This window comes from Stenella coeruleoalba (genome assembly GCF_951394435.1).
Source record: "Stenella coeruleoalba genome assembly, chromosome: 4".
NCBI classification, from domain to species: domain Eukaryota; kingdom Metazoa; phylum Chordata; class Mammalia; order Artiodactyla; family Delphinidae; genus Stenella; species Stenella coeruleoalba.
In genome coordinates this window covers 17,156,629-17,176,019 of record NC_137149.1, presented here as the reverse complement: position 1 = coordinate 17,176,019, position 19,391 = coordinate 17,156,629, and positions in this window count along the sequence as shown.

Below are 19,391 nucleotides of genomic sequence, written 5' to 3'. Positions count from 1 at the left end.
ATTCTAGAAATTAAATTTTTAAAAAGTTTGCTGTCTATACCCCAATAAAGATGTTAAAATAAATAAATAAATAAAATAAAAAATAAATTTAAAAAAAAAGTTTGCTGTCCTTAAGTATGGTTGCCTCTAAAACTATAGTGATATCTGTATGTGCACCCTTAACAGAATTCCAGAAAAGTCTAGTTAAGTGAAAATACACTAGTTATCAAAATGGGTAGATAATACAATATTATAGTTTTTAACAAGCTATATATAATGCTGCATATATAAAGACATATGTAGTAGATGTATAGGGACAAATGCATAGAAATTGTGTTGATAAAGCATGTTGTTTTTTTCCCTTGAGCAAAAATTAAAGCGCTGGGTTTCAAGTTCTTATGATAAAACAAACAATCTAGTGACAATATTTATCATTTAAAAAGAATTTAACTAGGTTCATCTTCTAGTTTTTCAAATCCAAAATAAGGAACTCAGGTTACCAAATAATCAGTGATGATGAGCGTTACATCAATTAAAAGTAGGTATGTGTTGGGACTTCCCTGGCAGTCCAGTGGTTGGGACTTCGCCAAGTGCAGGGGGTGAGGGTTTGATTCCTGGTCAGGGAGCTAAGATCCCACATGCCTTGGGGCCAAAAAACCAAAGCATAAAACAGAAGCAATATTGTAACAAATTCAATAAAGACTTTAAAAACGGTCCACATCAAAAAATCTTATAAAAAAGAAAAAAGAAAGTAGGTATATGTTAAAAATTATAGAAAATCAGGGGAAATTGTTTAAGACAAACTTGAAAACATTCTTGAACTAGATGTAATGGCACTAAAGTCACGTGACTTAAATTCAAAACTATTTGGTTAAAAAGGAAAATAAAATTCAACTAAATAAAACCCACAGGGCTCTTACCATTCCCCCCAAAAAGATGGGTGAGAACATTTTGTGTAAAAACGAACATTCTTAAAGCTGTACAGCTGGGAAGCCACTCTGTATGGATGCTGGAGAGCTGAAAAGGCCAGGCCGTAGTGCACGCTGAGACAGCTCCCTCCATACCTATTCTGTAAGCCACCCACTGAGCAGCTGATGTGGAGTTTAAAGAATTAATATCAGCTTAGGGGATAAACTTGATTGATCTAAGGGTAAATATATACCTCAACACACCTGTCATTGGCTCACTTAGGTATGAGCATGTGTCCTAATCCTGACCAAAGAGATATGAGAAAACCCCAGCCAGTTCCATGATATTAAATCCAGGTCTGCGTTGGCCCAGGGCAGGAGTGTAACATCCTCTGTGTTCCTGCGTCTTGTGTGTTTGTACACTTACTTTCTTAACCAGTGTGCTAGAGGCCACCCTGTCGTCTTCTGGTAGGTGTGTGTGGGATCCTCTGTCCATACCTCCTGGGAGGGGCCCCTGCCATCTGGTCCCATTACTTTTGTCAGTAATGTATTCGTCAGGGTCCACACCAGGCATGGATGGGGGCTTGGAATGTTTTGTCGTGTTTCTTCAGTACCATGGATTTGAAATGAACTCATCCTTGCTGTGAGCATCAGACTCCCTGAAGAGTTTGTTCATAATTGGGAAACATTTGCAACGTCACCCCAGAATTAGTCAGCCTTATTCCCCTTCACTTCCAAGTAGAAGTTAAGAAGTATCAAAACAAGCAAAGAGCTATTTTTAGAAGAAATATGTTACACTCAGAAATGGTGAGATTTCTGGAAACTTTTTTCTCAAAGATAACAATGGGAAGCCATGCACTTTTTCCCACTGTACACAAAGAAGAATGAAGCTCAGACCCTAATGCCACTGGCAGCAATAACCATAAAGTCATTCAGCCTTAGGATGAAACCAGCTTTTATATTTGAACTGAAGAATCAACTAATCCTGAAACAAGGCCTGCTTCTGGAGTACTAGTCATATGAGTTAAGACATGTCTTTACTCTTTAAGTCAATTTGACTTGTGTATTACTTGCAGCTTCAGGCATTGTAACTGATATAGAACTTGGTAGATATTTGGCTCAAGATGAGAACTAAGCATGAGTTTGTAAAAGCTATGACCCATGAAAGAAAAAGTCAGAGTAACAATTTAAAAACACCTAGAATCTGTAAAATAAAGCATGAAGTGAAAGCACATGTTCATTCTTCTCTGTAAAGAGTCCTGGAAAGCTACTTAAAGCAACAGCTGCCATTTGATCTTAAGTGATCACCAACTCTGTGATTACCTCCTACCTGGGATTTACTGTGCAGATTCACCTCTAATCTGGATTGTAGGGAGAATTTCATGGTTTAGATTTTGAACTCTGCTTGGAAACCTCTTTGAAGATCAGCCAGAAGATTATGGTAGTGCAGATAACCTGCAGAAGCTTACAGCTGTCCGCCTGTAGTTCATGCTGAGCAAGTAGTCATTTTCCCAATGTGATAAAAATCGGATTACATTGAACATCACCTTCTAGAGGTTATTATGTTCTCATCACCAAAATACACTAATCTCCTCTCTAATTTTTCTGATTTTCACAGCAGGGGAGTTCTAAAAGTGTTTTCCTCTTAAAATGTGTATGTGCTTCTTACTAAGAATGAAGTGTTCTTTTTTATTTGGGGTAGCAACTGACATACATGGTTCTACAACAGTCAACATTTGCTATTTTGTTTTGCCTTATGTATAGATGATTGGCTATAATATATTATAATTTTTATTAAATTGAGCTATATAATGTAATCTTTATAATGGTTTTCTTTAAGAAAGTATTATAAAGTTTTTTCTTGGCCCAATTTTGAAAACCTGTTGCTTTCAGATTGAATAAAAATGTATTTTTATTAATGCATATTTGAGTATTTTTATGAATACTATTTTCTTCAAAAATTGCTTCATTTTTAAAGCCAAAATTGTGTGAGCACAGAAAACTATGAGTAGTCACAGTGGAACATGTTTAGCAAGTGTAAATGTATAGTAATTTAAGTCTAATTAAATTAAAATAAATCATAATTAAAGGTAATAAGTCAAATTAAACTTCCAAGTAATTTCAGTTACCAAGAGGAATGCCCCTTTATCACATATCAAAAACCAAATTACTCCCTTCTATTTATGTCATAAAACAAAAGTGACAATTTAAAAGCTAGTGATTTCTGCTCTTAACAACACAAACATCAGGATAACAAATAATCCTCTTAAAAAACAAAAATGAAAAAATAAACTATTTTCATAAATAAAAATACTGATTTTGCACACACATTCAGGTTTCAGTGACAGAAAAATGAACATATCTCTATTTGTATTTTATCTAAAAAATAGATTATTAAAGACCAAATTTACAAAAATTGTGCATAGGAAAAGTTAACCAAACTATATAATTACATTTGTCCCTATTATATACCTCTTATTTTTGTGTTTTTTTCCTCACAGCACTAAATATGGAACTTCATTAAATCTCAGCATTTATATATTAATCATGTAAATAATGTTTTCATTATGAGTTACCACTTCATACTAGAATCTTTTTTGGGAGGGAGGAGATGCGAATGTTAGCATTTTGTAAAATACCTGGGCATTGTCTCTCTTCCATTAAAATAAATTAAAAAATTTAAAATTCTACATAATCAGTATTATTATCTACTGTTCCCTTAAACACTGGGAAAAAAAAATACCTGAAAAGTTACTTTGCATTGTAATATTTACCTCTAGTGTGTAGAAACACAGAATCTATAAATACGAAAAATAAATATTAACAGTGAATAATTTTATGTTGGTTCTTTTACCGTCAATTAAAAGTAGTATTTTTCATATATCAAAATTTAATTTATATTAGGAGAACAGATATATAGGTAAAAATATAATGAAACAATACAAGTTTTATAGGGCATTATTCATCATATTGCTAAAACTTATAAAAATAAAAATAGTGATTTGCTTGTAGTATGTGAGGCTGATGTTACTTACTCAGCCTCATGTGCTGTGTCTTGTCCTGCCAATATTGGTTAGGGGTTTCATCCATCATCTCCCATAGGGATACCTATACGCATCTGTGTCAGAATGGCTGGAAGTGGTTGTATATTCTCTAGCTAGTTTCTCCAGGTGAAACTAATGACCTCATACTGTTATCAAATCTATATTTGATAATATAGATTATTAAATAATACCACACATTAACCAAATGACTGTTGCAGTTTAGCATTACACACACACACATTTCCAAATACGTCAACAAATAAAGTGCATTGCTTAATCACTAGATATATGTTAAAGTCAAAAGCATATGCATTCTAAGGAGAAAATATACATAATTGAAAACATAAGAAAACAGCAGTCAGTTGTGGGACATTAAAGAGATATAAAGAGACATTTTGGAAAAACAAAAAAACAAATTAGGTGCCTAATAAGCATATGAAAAGATGCGCAATCTAATTCTGTTAAAAAATAAAATAACCTTCCATATTAGCAAAAATTTTAAAACTTTATAATATCCAGTATTGGTCAGGATATAGGGCAACAGTCATTAATATACGCTGCTGGTGAAATTTAAATTGGGTGCTATATTTGGGAGCAGACTTTTGACTATATAGGCCAATTTCCAGTAGTAGAGATTCCTTTACCATGTATCTTGCAAAGATATCATGTATCTTTGCAAATAAATCTTTGCAGAATTATGCCTAAATGCATATAATGAATATACTCATTCAAGATTGTTTAAAATAGCGAAAAACGGAAAAGCAACTAGTTAGATTTTTTTTTCCCTCTCTTTCGTTTCCTTCTTTCTTACTTCCTTGAGTGTAAGGCTCTTTGATGATTTCATTCATCAGATATTCAGCAGAAAGTTTACTGTGTCCGGTATAATAAAAACTCGTAAGGAGTCATTGCTGGATTTTACATAATGCCCTATTTTTTTTTTAATTTTTTAAAAAAATTTCTAGAAGATCACTTCAGCTGCAGTGTATGTGAGAAAGCTGGTAATGGCAAGGAGATGGAAATAATGCACACGAGCAGAGCAGTTATACAAAATCAAACCTTAGGATAGTGCGCCAATAATAAAAAAATGAAGTAGATCTGTACATGTTGATTTGGACAAAGGGCCACATTATATTAAGGTTATGAAAGCAAAGAGTACACATAAATGCATGTGGAAATACATAAGCATTTCTTTTCAGAATGGTAACAAAATTTAATATTAATTACCCTTTATGAATGGAAATAAAAACTAAAGAAACTGGAGTAAGGCAGACATTTTATTTCTTTTAATTGCAAAATTTTCTGTATTGCTCACATTCTTACAATGCTTTTGTATAACTTTTATGATTTTGTAACAGAATTAACTAGTTTAGGATTTTAGACCATTTTTTTCTTTATATGTTATAAATTAAAAGGAATTATAATTACCATTTAAAATTTGTCTCCAATTTATGTTGTTCTAACAACTTGTCTCAAAATATTTTATAATTTTTAAAATATTGTGACAATATTTTATTAGGCTTCTTCTTTTTCCTTAATTTTTCCTAATAAGTAATTGACAACAGCTAAGAAAATACAACTTAAACTTTAAAAAATTAATTAAAAAGGAATTTTTATTTCAGTTTGTTTAAAGTTTATTGAGTTATCAAAGTCTATGATGACATATATACCCTCAAAATTGGGCATAACTTTTTGCAAGAATTAGATTTTACGTAGCCCCCTATAGTCCTACATTTCAGATACACGTCTGGAGTTATTTTTGTAAGACAACATAATGAATAACTTTAGTATCTTCTCTTACACTAGAATACAGGGGCTTGAAACAAGATAGATTGGCTGAGAAGGAGTTTCATGTTTAGAAAAAGATAAAATCCTAAAAAAAAAAAGAACAAGGCCATCTGCAAGAATCATTTATGTATCATTTTTGACTATTTTAATATTAATTTCATACAATATTTGTCTTTTCGTGATTGACTTAACTTGGTATAATGTCTTCAAGTTTGTTTCATCCATGTTGTAGCACTTGTCAGACTTTCCTTCCTTCTTAAGGCTGAATAATATTCCATTGTAGTATATACCACATTTTGTGTATCCATTCATCCATCGACGGACACTTAGGTTGCTTCCACCTTTTGGCCATTGTGAATAATGGTGGTATGAACATAGGTGTACAAATACCTGTCTGAGTCTCTGCCTTCACTTCTTGGGGGTATATATCCAGCAGTAGAATTGCTAGATCATATGACAACTGTTTAATTTTTTGAGGAAACAATTAAAAAGGTAAATTTGGGGTTATGTGTATTTTAGCACAAAAAACAAAAACAATTAATTTCTGCTTGATATAAAGGTTCTTAACTCACTAAAAGGTGCCAAACTCTGATTGTGCATCAGAGAATCTCTGACAACTAAACCAGCCTAACTGCGCTTCACACAGTCTTGACTCTTCTCTGTCCTGACTTGTACTTTCAGGTCCATAATCTTTACACTGTCCAGCCTTCCCCATCCCAACAGGATGTGTCCTAATGCACATACAGCCCCTTTTGACATAGAGAGGGTTCTACCTCCTCAGTTCCAGGAAGTTTGCTACTGTTTATTGTGTTTTCTCAGATTCAAAATAGTATAGAAGTCAGAAAGCCTGGGTCCAATTTCTATCCCTGCCTTTTACTAAAACTATGAATTTTCAAAAATCGTTTATTTTTCTTGATTTGCTATTTGCTCACCCATTCATTTTTTTAAAAAATCAGTTGAGCACCAACAATTTTCCAGGAACTATGCCAGGTGCTAAAAATGCCAAGAGATCATGATGTACCTCTTCTGTCAAGCAGTTTACAGTTACTGGGGCAAAAATAGCTCTCTAATACCCTTCAGAGGGATAAAGTAGGGAACTTCTAAAAAGTAATCCGTGAGAAATGGCTTTGTATATTTTAAACATTGAATGCATGCGGTGTGATTAATATTCACACTGGTTCCCGTCGCACTTCGGGTGCTCTCAAATCCACATAAGAAATTGGAGAAGGAGGTTATAATGGTGAAGTAGAAGAGCAGCACTCCTTATTTGTACAGCAGAAACACCACCACCACCACCAAAGAGCTCTGACCAGTAATTTATATTTTTAATATTAAAAAAATTTCACCCAATTTAAAATATTTGACGTCTCCAAATTCTTGTTTCCTTTCCATAAACCACAAACTTATGTCTACTGATGACTCTCACGGTGTGTGGACATAAAGGGAAGGGCTGCATAGCTTTCTCTCCCTTTAATTAAAAATGGAAACAGGGCTTCCCTGGTGGCGCAGTGGTTGAGAGTCCGCCTGCTGATGCAGGGGACACGGGTTCGTGCCCCGGTCCGGGAGGATCCCACATGCCGCGGAGCGGCTGGGCCCGTGAGCCATGGCTGCTGAGCCTGTGCGTCCGGAGCTTGTGCTCCGCAACAGGAGAGGCCACGACAGTGAGAGGCCCGCGTACCGCAAAAAAAAAAAAAAAAAAAAAAAAAAAGATATAGAAGCTTCTTGCTCTGGTCACTTTTTATGAAACAAGATGGGATGTGAAATACTTCTGGTCACTCTGGAGAATGAGATGGCCTCAGAGTGTGGATGAAATCTACTAATGTTGATAAAGAAAAATATTCAAAACAGACAAATCCAATCAGTGGATATGGAGTTGGGATATTAAGAAGTGCAATTTTATTGTAATGCTCTAGAAAAATGTGTGTGATAAGACTAATTTGGGAGGAAATGCATAAACCAATAGTTCTACCAATGGGATTTAAAGTAAAATATTCCATCAAATTGTTAGTAACTGGTGCATCTTAAGCAGGTGACAGACACATAAAATTGGTTTCCTTATTTGTGCAATGTAGCAGGTTTCAAAAATTTCTTTGGATTGTTGTTGACAGCAAGTGAGATATAGTGGGAAAGCATCCAGGTGATGTCTGATGCAAAGTTGATGCTTAATAAATCCATCTATAGCACCCCACCAACCTTGCCTCTGCTCCTCCATGATTACAACAATGAAATCCTATCCAATTCCTCTTTCAATAAAGAAAGTTAAGTGTATTTCTTTAAAATGCAAGCAAGTAGAAGAAAGTACAGCATAATAAGCCTTAACGACGTGAGTGTTGAAGTAGAGTTCAATTTTGTTTCATCTGAAATGGGAATAATACTAATTACTTTATAGAAAGAGTATAAGGAGTAAATGAGAAAATGAAAGTTACTTAACACTTAGCTTATTATATAGTATGTGTGTGATAAATCTTAGTGGATGAAGGATCCTAATAGAAACAATGATAACAACAGAATTTCCCTGAAAAAAACACAGTAAAAAATTCTTGGGAAAGAAGAATCCATTTGACAAGTCATCTGGATTCTGGCTAATTTATTCTAGATGCAAAATTGGCTTCCACATAAAATGGGAATGTGAGTTTTTATAGTTCTCCAGTATTACCCTTATTCACAAAAATTTTTTTCTCTCCCGCATCTCTCCTGTTAGTGCTATTGCCTATCCACAGTTATCACACCTACACAAGAAGGGAAGTGATGGAGTTCCTTATTGTCAGGGTCAAAACTGACCATTCGAGCTGTCTCTGTGGCCTCTTTGGGTGGTAGAGCTAGGGTGCTTCGTCATAAAATATGAAGTCTTGCCTATAAAATCTATCTAGATTGAAATATTTCTACTTGAGACAAAGTTTGATTAGAGTTCTAAACCTTGGGCTTTCAACCAAATTTGGGGATTTGACATAAATTTAATTTCCTTTTGGAAAGACTGAAAAACAACTTTCTGTGTACTTATGTTAAACCCAAACAGATTTCAATTATTCAGGTTTGCTTTATTTTGAGATCCAGTGCCTTCTTGCTGTAATTTTTCAGGTAAGCGCGTCTTGCTCTTCAGGGCTCTTGTGTGCTCTGTGCCTTTATTTCATGTCTTCCTATGTGTGCTGCAGCTGACTTTACAGACCCTCTAAAACTGACTCAATGCTCTCTTCTTTTGCTAAGAGTTTGCTGCTCTAAGAATAAATTGCGATTACACATTTCCTTTCCCTCCAGCTTTTTCTTTTTTGTAGTATCCTTTCTCCCCTCTATTTTTTCCTCCTTTTAAAACCATTCCTTTACTCTAGTCTTTGCATCCTCACCCTATGACACAGCATTCATTGTCTCCTCTACAATTTCCCCTTTCTGCAGGCTGTATCAACGTGCTGTTCGGTGAGCAGGTACTCATTAAACACCTACCACGTGTCAGACACATATGTCTGGAAAGACATCTTTGCCATTCTGTGGCTTCCTTTTTAATAAATGCATATCTGGCTTCCTTTGGTTGCTTTTCCATCTTGCAATTTCTTCCCGACTGCCTCTTTGTGGTGGGAGGGGGCTTTATTTTCTGATGCAAATTCTATTATTTTGGCGGGAAAGACACACTCAGTTTCCAAGCACAATACCTCTGACATAACCATCTCCACAGGACACTGAAATATTATCACAATTTAGGTCTCTTGGTTTCAGGCTAGTGGGTGCATTTCAAAGATGGTTGAAAAAAACCCACAATCATCATCCTACTCTTTTTGTCACACCAGGTCAAAAGTCACTCTTGGCTATAGGTTTTGGACATTTTTATTGCTTGAGAAAAAAGTCAAAACTCCTTAGTGGACCACAGGTTCCTTTTTGATCTGCTCTCTGATAACTGCCCAGTTTTATCTATCAAATATTCCTCCTTTGCCTTCAATGTTCAAATACTGAGTTATTCCCAACTCTAAGATGTGTCCCTTCTTGCTTACCTCTTGTCCACTGTACCTGCTGTTATGTATACGCTGGAAGCACTTTCGCACTCTTCTGAATTTGCTGGTATAACTTCTCTTTTTGTCTCAGTATGTGTGTTCCTTTCTCCATGAAGCCTTCCTTGAATTTCCAGGATTGGACTACATGCCTAGTCTTGTGCTTCCGTGGCAGCTGATGTGACACTTATTCTGGTGTAGAGGGGGTGTTCAGGAAACATTCTTTCAAGGAATGGGGATAAATTTTAACATTGATCATAACTAATGCATATTTTATTGTTTTAATACAGACATACTAATGATCAGTCCAAATAATCTAATTCTTGAAACTGAAACCAAGTAGCAAATTTGTCTCTACATTTCTCTAGAATAATACAACTAAAACATTTTGTTTTCCCCAACTGCTTCCCCCTTCTTGTGCAAGTTGATTCACTATTTGACTGGCTCAAGTTACATTGTTTTATGCTGGCTTCTCAGTGGCAAGGCATCTTTATATGTTAGCAAAGTAGTAACGAGGATAAAACATTTTAATTGTTTCAGTGCATTTTAATAAAGACCAGTGCCGCTTTATTTTGGCATTGTTTAATAGAATACCCAAGACTAAGATAATGGGGACATCTAATTGCTCTTTGATGATGGATATTAACCATGCAACTGATATTTCCATTTGACTGCATAGAAAAAAACAGACAAGAAAATTAATAAAGAATGGAAAATGTTGGCTGATTGCCACTTTTTTTATTCAACTCTTTATGTATGAGATCAGTTAAGGTAATACCCATAGACAGTGGCCTATAGGACCTCTTCTGACATGTTGAATGTCCTCCTAAGGCGGGATTATTTCCTCTATTATTTTTTCTAATTACTGTTTCCTTTTTTTTTTTTTTTTTTTTTTTTGCGGTACGCGGGCCTCTCACTGTCGTGGCCTCTCCCGTTGAGGGGCACAGGCTCCGGACGCGCAGGCCCAGCGGCCATGGCTCACGGGCCCAGCCGCTCGGCAGCATGTGGGATCCTCCCGGACCGGGGCACGAACCCGTGTCCCCTGCATCGGCAGGCGGACTCTCAACCACTGCGCCACCAGGGAAGCCCTTCTATATCTTTTAAACAAAGAAACAATAAATATGTGAAGAACGTGCAAGACAAAGGGGTTTAGGCTAGGGGTAGTAAAGGATGAGGTCATAACTAGGAAGATGAGGATTAGCTTGACATGTTTGTCTGTACTGATTTCTGGGCCCTACAATCCGCATCTCTGGTGAATGTCTTCCATCCTCCTGGTACAGGGAGGGGACCTTTCACATGACCTGTTTTGGGAAGAAGAGCAAGTGTGTGTGTGTGTTTGGGGGCGAGGTGGGAGGATATCACAGTGACCTTCCTGCTTCTGCCATTTTCTCAAACTCCTTCAGAGTAAGCTATTTACTATGCCAAGGTGTCACATTTTGGGGTGGTGTGTCCTGAACCCCATCACCACCCTCCCCTGCTTTACCTCTCCCAGAAACCACAGCAAAGGCACCTGCATACAGTTCTGCTTCCCCCTCAGCCTCGTAACTGCACCCGGGCTTACCCCTCAGCGGCCCTGTGTGAACTGTGGGTGTGACAAAGAACTGCAGACTCTTTCCGTTTTCTCTCTCTCGATCTGCATCCATCCTCACCAAACCTCAGCCAAGGGAATATGGTCATATGGTTAGAATACCTGGCCTCTACTCACTAAAGCAGGAAAACCTTCCCCACCCCAGTCATGACAATTAAAAGAAATCTCAAGACTGGGGCAAAAAATCACCCTCAGGGGAGAACCACTGCTCAAATATTCCCTGTCGACCTCTGACCATCCGTAGTGCTTTCCTGACATCCGTTATCCCAGCTCTTCTAACAATAGAATAAGCACTTAATTCTCCATTAAACTCTTTATTTCTGGCTTCCATGAGCTTCTGTATTCTAACCAAAACTGACTGAGAGGGAGGACATAACAGATCAATTATTTTCTGCACAGGAGTAATCCAAAATAGATTAAATTTAGCCACATAAAATATTTAAGTAGAAGTTAAAAATTCACATGGTTTATGCTTCTTCCCCGCAGATAATTTTTCAATGTAATAGAATCCTTATTTTTTAAAAGAATGCTCTTTTAATTTTTGGAAAAATACCCATCTTCTACAATCAATTGGTTTTTTAAAGAAAATGTGACCTATTTGGCAAGGTTATTTCTTGGGAGATAGCTGCTGGCTTATATTTTTAGAATGTGTTTATGCAAGAGTTAGATTGTAATTTACCAAAATGTTACGTACAAAAAGGCCAAGCAAAAGTAAGAGTATGGGTTGTGGTTGGGGTAGAGGTTATTTTGTTCTATGGATGCATAGGTAAGACACACGAGAGAGAAAGTAGTATTTTCCCTTAATTGTCAATGGCCTAACTGGACTAGAGCAAAGAAGAAGTAAACAGAAAAAGTGAAGGCTTTGATGCTTCCTAAACAGGGTTAGGTCTAGTTGACATTAGATTGTATTAACAAAACAAACAAATGAACAAAAAGAGCCCCTTCTTTTTGTTTGTTTATTACAATTTCACCTTCAATGCAGTTTGATTAATTTTCTCACAGATAATAGTTTTAAAATTTTATGTATTATGAAATTGTGAGGCTGCACAGACTTTGAAATTCTCCAATGAAGGGTATTATAGAGGTGCCAGGTAACTAGAGATACAATATAAATCTTGACTGAATGTTTCAAAGTATAGAATTTCATGCCTTTCTTCTCCCATCTGTGCTCTAATCCTGCCTCTGAGAAACAAAGCATCAGGGGCACTTCACAGTGTGGTGCAAAAAATATAAATAAAACTTAAAAAAAAAATCTCTTTAGTAAGTCGGTATCCACTGAAGTCATGCCAGCCTGTGAATTACAGTTTGCAGAAGCTTTAGAAATGAGGATAAATTGCAGCATATCATATCCCATGTGAAATGAAGAAATGTTTTTTCTTGTATATGCCAGATAACAAAACAATACTCTGACCTAAACTGATTCACTTTCTAAAACACTATGTTTCTCGGCTTCCGAAATCTTTCATCCATATTCTTCAGTCTGCTGCGCACATTTTATAACACTCAAGCCATGGACTGAACGTGGTGCCGCAGTTCTGGCTGTGGCTCCAGCCTGACCCAAGAGCATATGCATTTTAAGCTTAAGAAGGAGAAGCAATTGCAGCATGTTGAAATTTACATATTTGTTTTGTTCTTGGAATCTGTTATATACTAGTTGCTAAATGCATGTTGTAGGTCTTACAGACTCTGAACTTGTGTAATGATATAAAAACACCATAGCATGAAATTTCTACTAAAGGTATCATAAACAGTATCTTGACCTTTAATAAATCCCCACCGTAAAAACTTACACTTTAGGGTATGAAGAGTTGGTAGGATAATATTTTGATATATCAGCCTTGGCATTTTTCCCCCTTCATGTAAATCTGTGGCTTCCCCACAATCCAGACTGCATTCATTACGTGAAGGAAATGATGTTACAACAGAATCAGAGAAAGTTTCTTTAATGTCAAATCCCTACTCCTTGAAAAGGGTTAGAATATAACGAGCACAAAAGGAGTAAGAGAAGAAATTCCTTTTTCTCCCAGCCTAGCTAAAGTTTTCTGGGAGGAATCTAGGAGTAAGTAGACCTTGGATGTCCCTAGGAGGGCCTCACCCTTGTCTGAGCTGAGCCCTCCACCTCTAATGGTGGGGTACAGTCAGAAGTTTTGGGGACAAAGTGAGAAACAGAGGCCCCGTTGTGCTGATTTAAATAGAACCCAGTGAGGAGCAAGAGCCAGATTATCCTCCTACACTGTGGTAGGTAGCAGGGCATAAATGATCCACCTGGAACAGTCTCCCAGATTCCCCCCACCCCCGCAGGGCACAGGAAGAACCACTAAAAAGTACATTATTTTAATGTATAAATAGGTTGAAAGTGGAGATAAATGGAACATAAAAATTCATCGGTTAACCTAAGGGAAAACAGGAAAAAGAAGCAAAGAACGGATAGAACAAATAGAAAATATCTTCCAAGTTGGTAAATTTTAATCCAACTATAGCCATAATTACACTAAATGTAAATAGTCTAATGACATCAATTAGAAGAGACAAATTAAGTTGAATAAAAAAATTTAGACCCCAATATAGGTTTTCTACAGAAACCCAATTTAAATATAAAATACAAAGATGTTAAAATAAAACAAAATTTAAGTACTAATAGAAGGCAGGAGTAATATTAATTAATATTAAAATAGACTTTAGAACAAAGCATATTATTACATATAAAGAAGGATATTCCGTAATGGAAAAGTGGTCAGTTAACCAAGCATCCTAAATGTTCATGCACCCAACAACAAAGTTTTAAAAAACAAAAAGTTTTAACTGAAAGAACTGAAAAAAAAAATAGTTATAGTTGGAGATTTCTACATTTCTCTCTCTGATCAATAGAAATGCTAAACAGAAATTCTGAGGGATGTAGAACACCTAAACAACACTATCAACCAAATTGAACCAATTGACAATTACAGCACACTACACTCAATATCATCAGAATGAATATTCGTTTAAATTGCACATGTAAATTAACATTCACAAAGAGAGACCATAGTCTGGACCAAAAAAGAAAAAAGATTTAAAAGTATAATTTGAAATGAAACTAAATTAAACAAGAAATCAGATAACTGGAAAATCCCCAGATATTTGTAAATTAAATAGCACATCCATGTATAACTGACAGGTCAAAGTCACACAGGAAATCAGAAAATATTTCTAATCAAATAGAAATGAAAACATAATGTATCAGTTTGTGGGATGTGGCTAAAGCAGGGCTTAGAGGGAACTTTATGGCATTGATTGCTCATATTAAAAAAGAATCAATGTCCAAAATGTCTTATCTTAAGAAATTATAAAAAGAAGAGCAAATTAAACCAAATGAAATCAGAAGAAGGGATATAATAAAGATAAAAAGAAAACTGGAAGAGAATAACAACAGAGAAAATCATTTAAATCAATAGCTGTTTTTTTTTAAAGAAGTCAATAATTTTGATAACCTCTAGTCTGAGAAATGAACAAAAATGAGAGAAGACATAAATTACAACTACGAGGAATAAAAGAGGTGACATCACTAGATATTCTATAGACATTTAAAAATGAACAACAGTATGTTAGTTTGCTAGAGCTGCCATAACAAAGTACCACAAACTAAGTGGCTTAAACAACGGAAATGTATTGTCTCACAGTTCTGGAGACTAGAAGTCCAAGACCAAGGTATCAGCAGAAGTCATGCTCCCTCTGAAGTTGCTAGGGAGAGGTCTGTTGCAGAGCTCTCTCCTAGTTTTGTAGTTCCTTGACTTGTGGAAGCATAACTCTAATCTTCACGTTGCTGTCTTCTTGTGTGCCTGTCTGTGTCCAAATTCCCCCTTTTTATAGTGACACCAGATATTTTGGATTAAGGGCCCAACCTACTCCAGTATAACTTCATTTTAACTAATTATATCTGCTAATACTTTATTTCCAAATAAGGTTACAGTCTGAGGTACTGGAGATTAAGACTTTGCTATGGTCTGAATGTTTGTTCTCCTTCCCCCGAATTCATACGTTGAAATCCTAACCTGCAAAGGTGATGGTATTAGTTAGTGGGGCCACTGGGAGGTGCCTAAGTTATGACGGTGGAGCCCTCATGCATGGCGTTAGTACTCTTAAAAAAGGAGACCCGGCAGAACTCCCTTCCTCTTTCGCCATATGAAGACACAATGGAGAAGTCTGCAACCCCCCAAAAATGCTCTCACCTGGCCATGCTTCCAGCCTCCAGAACTATTAGCAATAAATGTCTGTTGTTAGTTAGTTTGAGGTATTTTGTTATAGCAGCCAGAATGGACCACGACAGACTTCAACATACAGATTTGGAAGGCATAATGCAACCCATTACACACATTCTGCCCATAAATTAGACAACTCAAATGAAATGGATACATTAGACATCAACTGTCTAAGCTTTCCCAAGAAGATATAGGTAAGCTCAATAGCCCTATAATCTGTAAAATAAATTGAATTTGTAGTTAAAAAACTTTAAACAAAGAAAACTCCACACATAGTTTCCTATGCTGACCAAGTCTACCAAATATTTAAGGAAGAAATAATACCAATTCTACACATTGTTCCAGAATAAAGAGGAAAAAAACACTTCCCAACTCACTTTACTAGTGAGCATTTAACTCTGATGCCAAAACTGGGCAAAGGCATTATAAGAAAATTGCAGACCAATATCCCTCATGAACATAAAAGCAAAATCTTTCAAAAAATGCTATTAAAACAAATTCAATAATATATAAAAAGGGTAATACTTCATATCCAAATGAGTATTATCCTAGGAACTAGGCATTTGTTCAATATTCTAAAATTAATTGGTATAATTCACCATTTAGCAGACTAATTAAGAGAAAAAATATGAAATTTTCAATTCAGAAATAGTCCTTTACAAAATTCAATATCCATTCTTCATACACTCACAGAAAATGTGTGTTGCATATATAGATATAGATGTAGATAGGGATATATATAATAGAATTCTCAAAAGTTAATAATAAGGAAACAATAAGCTAAATAAATGGGCAAGAAATTTGGATGCTTTCCCAAAGAAGATATATGAATAAAAGATAAGTACATTAGTTATTAGGACAATACAAATGTCAAAATCTCAAAGAGATATTACTCTTAACCATATCACAATGGTTAATATAAAAACGGGGGCGGGTAATACCAAGTGCTCATCAGGATGCAAAGCACTGGAACTGTCACATAGTGCTGACAGATTTGCAAAATGGCACAGTTACTTTAGAAAACAATTTGGCGAATTCTTATAAATTAAACACAGGGGCCATATAGCCCAGGGATAGCATTCCTAGGTGTTCACATAAACTGAAATCCTATGCCCACACCAAAGCCTGTACATTAGTGTGGGTAGCAGTTTTATTCATAATATCCTAAAACGTAAAACAACACAAATGTGTCTCAGCAGGAAAATAGATAAACTATGGTACCTCTGTATAATTGAGTACTACTCAATAATATAAAAGAAAGAACTAGTGATGTAGTCAGCAATGTAGATAAATAGTCCGTGCATTTTGCTAAGTGAAAAAGCCAGACACAAAAGGTTACATTCTACATGATTTTACCCCAGATGACATTCTGAAAAAGGTACAGCTATAAGGGCAGATTTCATAATTTGTTGCCAGGGACTGCGTGTGTGTGTGTGTGTGTCTGTGTGTGTGTGTGTGTGTGTTTGTGGTGGGATGGGATTGAGCTAGGTGTGGGTGACCACGCAGAAGAATAAGAGAATTTGGGGGTGGCGTGGAACTCCTTAAATCATCCTGAATGTGGTGACAGTGGTTACTCAAATGTACGCATTTGCCAAACTTCACAAAAATGTACAATAAAAACAGAAAACTCTACAGTATATAAATTATATAATAATTTTTTAAAATTAAAAATAAGCTATTGAAACGTATAGAATGGGCATCCAAATTAGTCCCATTTGCAAAGAACTATCCTCGTGAATAGTTACTGTATTGACTTGGCTTTTCTACTAAACACCAAATTCCCAGAAAGTAGAGATTTTGTTTCATTTGTCTCTGCACCCCAGCACTCAGTATGATGTCTGGCAAAAACAAAGTTCTCAATAAAAGTTTGTCGTGCGTAAAAGTCAAGTGGCTCAATTAAGTGTTTTAAAGCTCAGCCAACAATCTGATTGACTGATTCTATATAACAATATCAGAAAAAATTAATCGATGCAAAATAAAGAGTTGTACTACACATGGATGATAGAAACATTAAACCAAATTTAAAAGTCCCAAATGGCCCTTGATGAAAGGTTTATTACAGGCATAGAGTATTTATTTTAAGTAAATTCTGGATCTGTCACCTAAAATTGATGTGATTAACAGTAAGGGGGAAAATAATGGCTACACCTCAAGTTGGGACCTGAGAGAAGTGAAATCACATATCTTAACATAAATTATCAAGATCCTAGGAGGTCTAAATGAGTCTTGTAGAATCACTCAAACACAGAAAAGAGAAGGAGTTCTCCTGGGAAGGTGATAAGCCCGAGTCTGAAAAGCTCATGCAGACCTGAAGCTTGATGAAAGCATTTTTATTTGAACCAGCTTAAGCACAATGGGATGCTGTGAGATTCTCACTGCACAGCTGTCCTCTTCCTTCACAGTGTGTTTGATGTACAGAGTGGTGCCTGGAGCCCAGAGCTTTCAGATGCCCACTCAGGACCATGTGCACTTTTCCAGACTCATTTGCTGACGGAAATAATAGTGCTGTGAGTCAATTTAGTCGATGAGAAGCACTTTAGCAAGTTTCTTTCTCTGGAACCACAGATGAGAGGGAAAGAAAAGATTCTACTTGTTTTGGGCATTCAGTAAATTACTTGGTGAAAGAATAAATGGGTGAGTGAAGGAATCAATGAGAGAATGCATAAATGAACAGGGCTATAATTTGTGTTATTTGGTGCTGAAAATAGCAGACGCTATGAGATTAACAGTAATGATGATGAACTTGTACGAAACAGCCTTTTAGAATTCAAACCTGCTCTTTACTAATCCCCCTCATTTACACTTGGATTTGCTGGTGGCATGGTCCATTAGCCTCTTCTGTTTTTAGTTTCCAAATTCTAGAGTTATCCCTTAGGAATGCTCTTCTGATACTCTCTCATTCTCTGCATTTCTCTTTGTCTTTCTCTCCTGTAAATATATTCTTCTCGCATGACTTTTCAGGAAGAAGATTCATGCCCTTATGTGCCCATAGGCTGTTTTTGTGTTTTATTCTTATGATCCAAGGAAAACAATACAACACACTTGTTTTCTTGGTATTTAATTAGATATTATATCCACTATCTTTGTGATCGCATTCTTATTCTTACAGCTTTAAAATAAAATAGAAAGAAAAAAAAATCTCCTCTTTACAAATTTACCAACTTCATACTCCCATTTTATTTATCAAGAAGACAACTGATGATAACAGAATAGATGTGTTTGGAACTATTGTCCAAAGGGAATTCTAGTAAACAAATTAGACTCCTATGATTTCTCCAAAGTGATACAGATGGCTTCCTGCTACATATTAACCTAAAATGATAAGTACATTTTCCAGGATTTTTAATGTGTACATCTGAAAAAAGCTAATACCATCTTATTTTGATAAATATGGACAGCACAATGGTTTAAAAGATTTAGAGAGAATTTCATGACACCATTATTAAATTATCTGACAGTGAAAGATCCTTACTGTGTCCATAATGCTTTGGATCATATTTTGCCATTTCCTCTACCCTTCCATTGCTTCACATTTTCAACTTTGGCTATTGGAATAATGATCACTTCTTGTTTTTAACACCGGAAAGATTTGAGGATTTTTTTTTTTTTTACATTGTGTCTTTTCAGTGGTTCACTCCCAGAAAAATTAGGCATGTTCTAGCATTAGAGTTTATATTAAAAATGGGTCCTTTAAAAAATATATTGATGTGGGGTATGTCAAAAGGCACAGTGGCCAACTGAAAGAGCTCCCAGTGGCCAAAGCTGCAACAATTTGAGCAACAAAATAAAGTAGTGTTGGATTATAACGCAAAGTATAAAGTAAATATTCATGAGTTCATACTGATGTGAATAAATTAATAAATGAGGGAGAA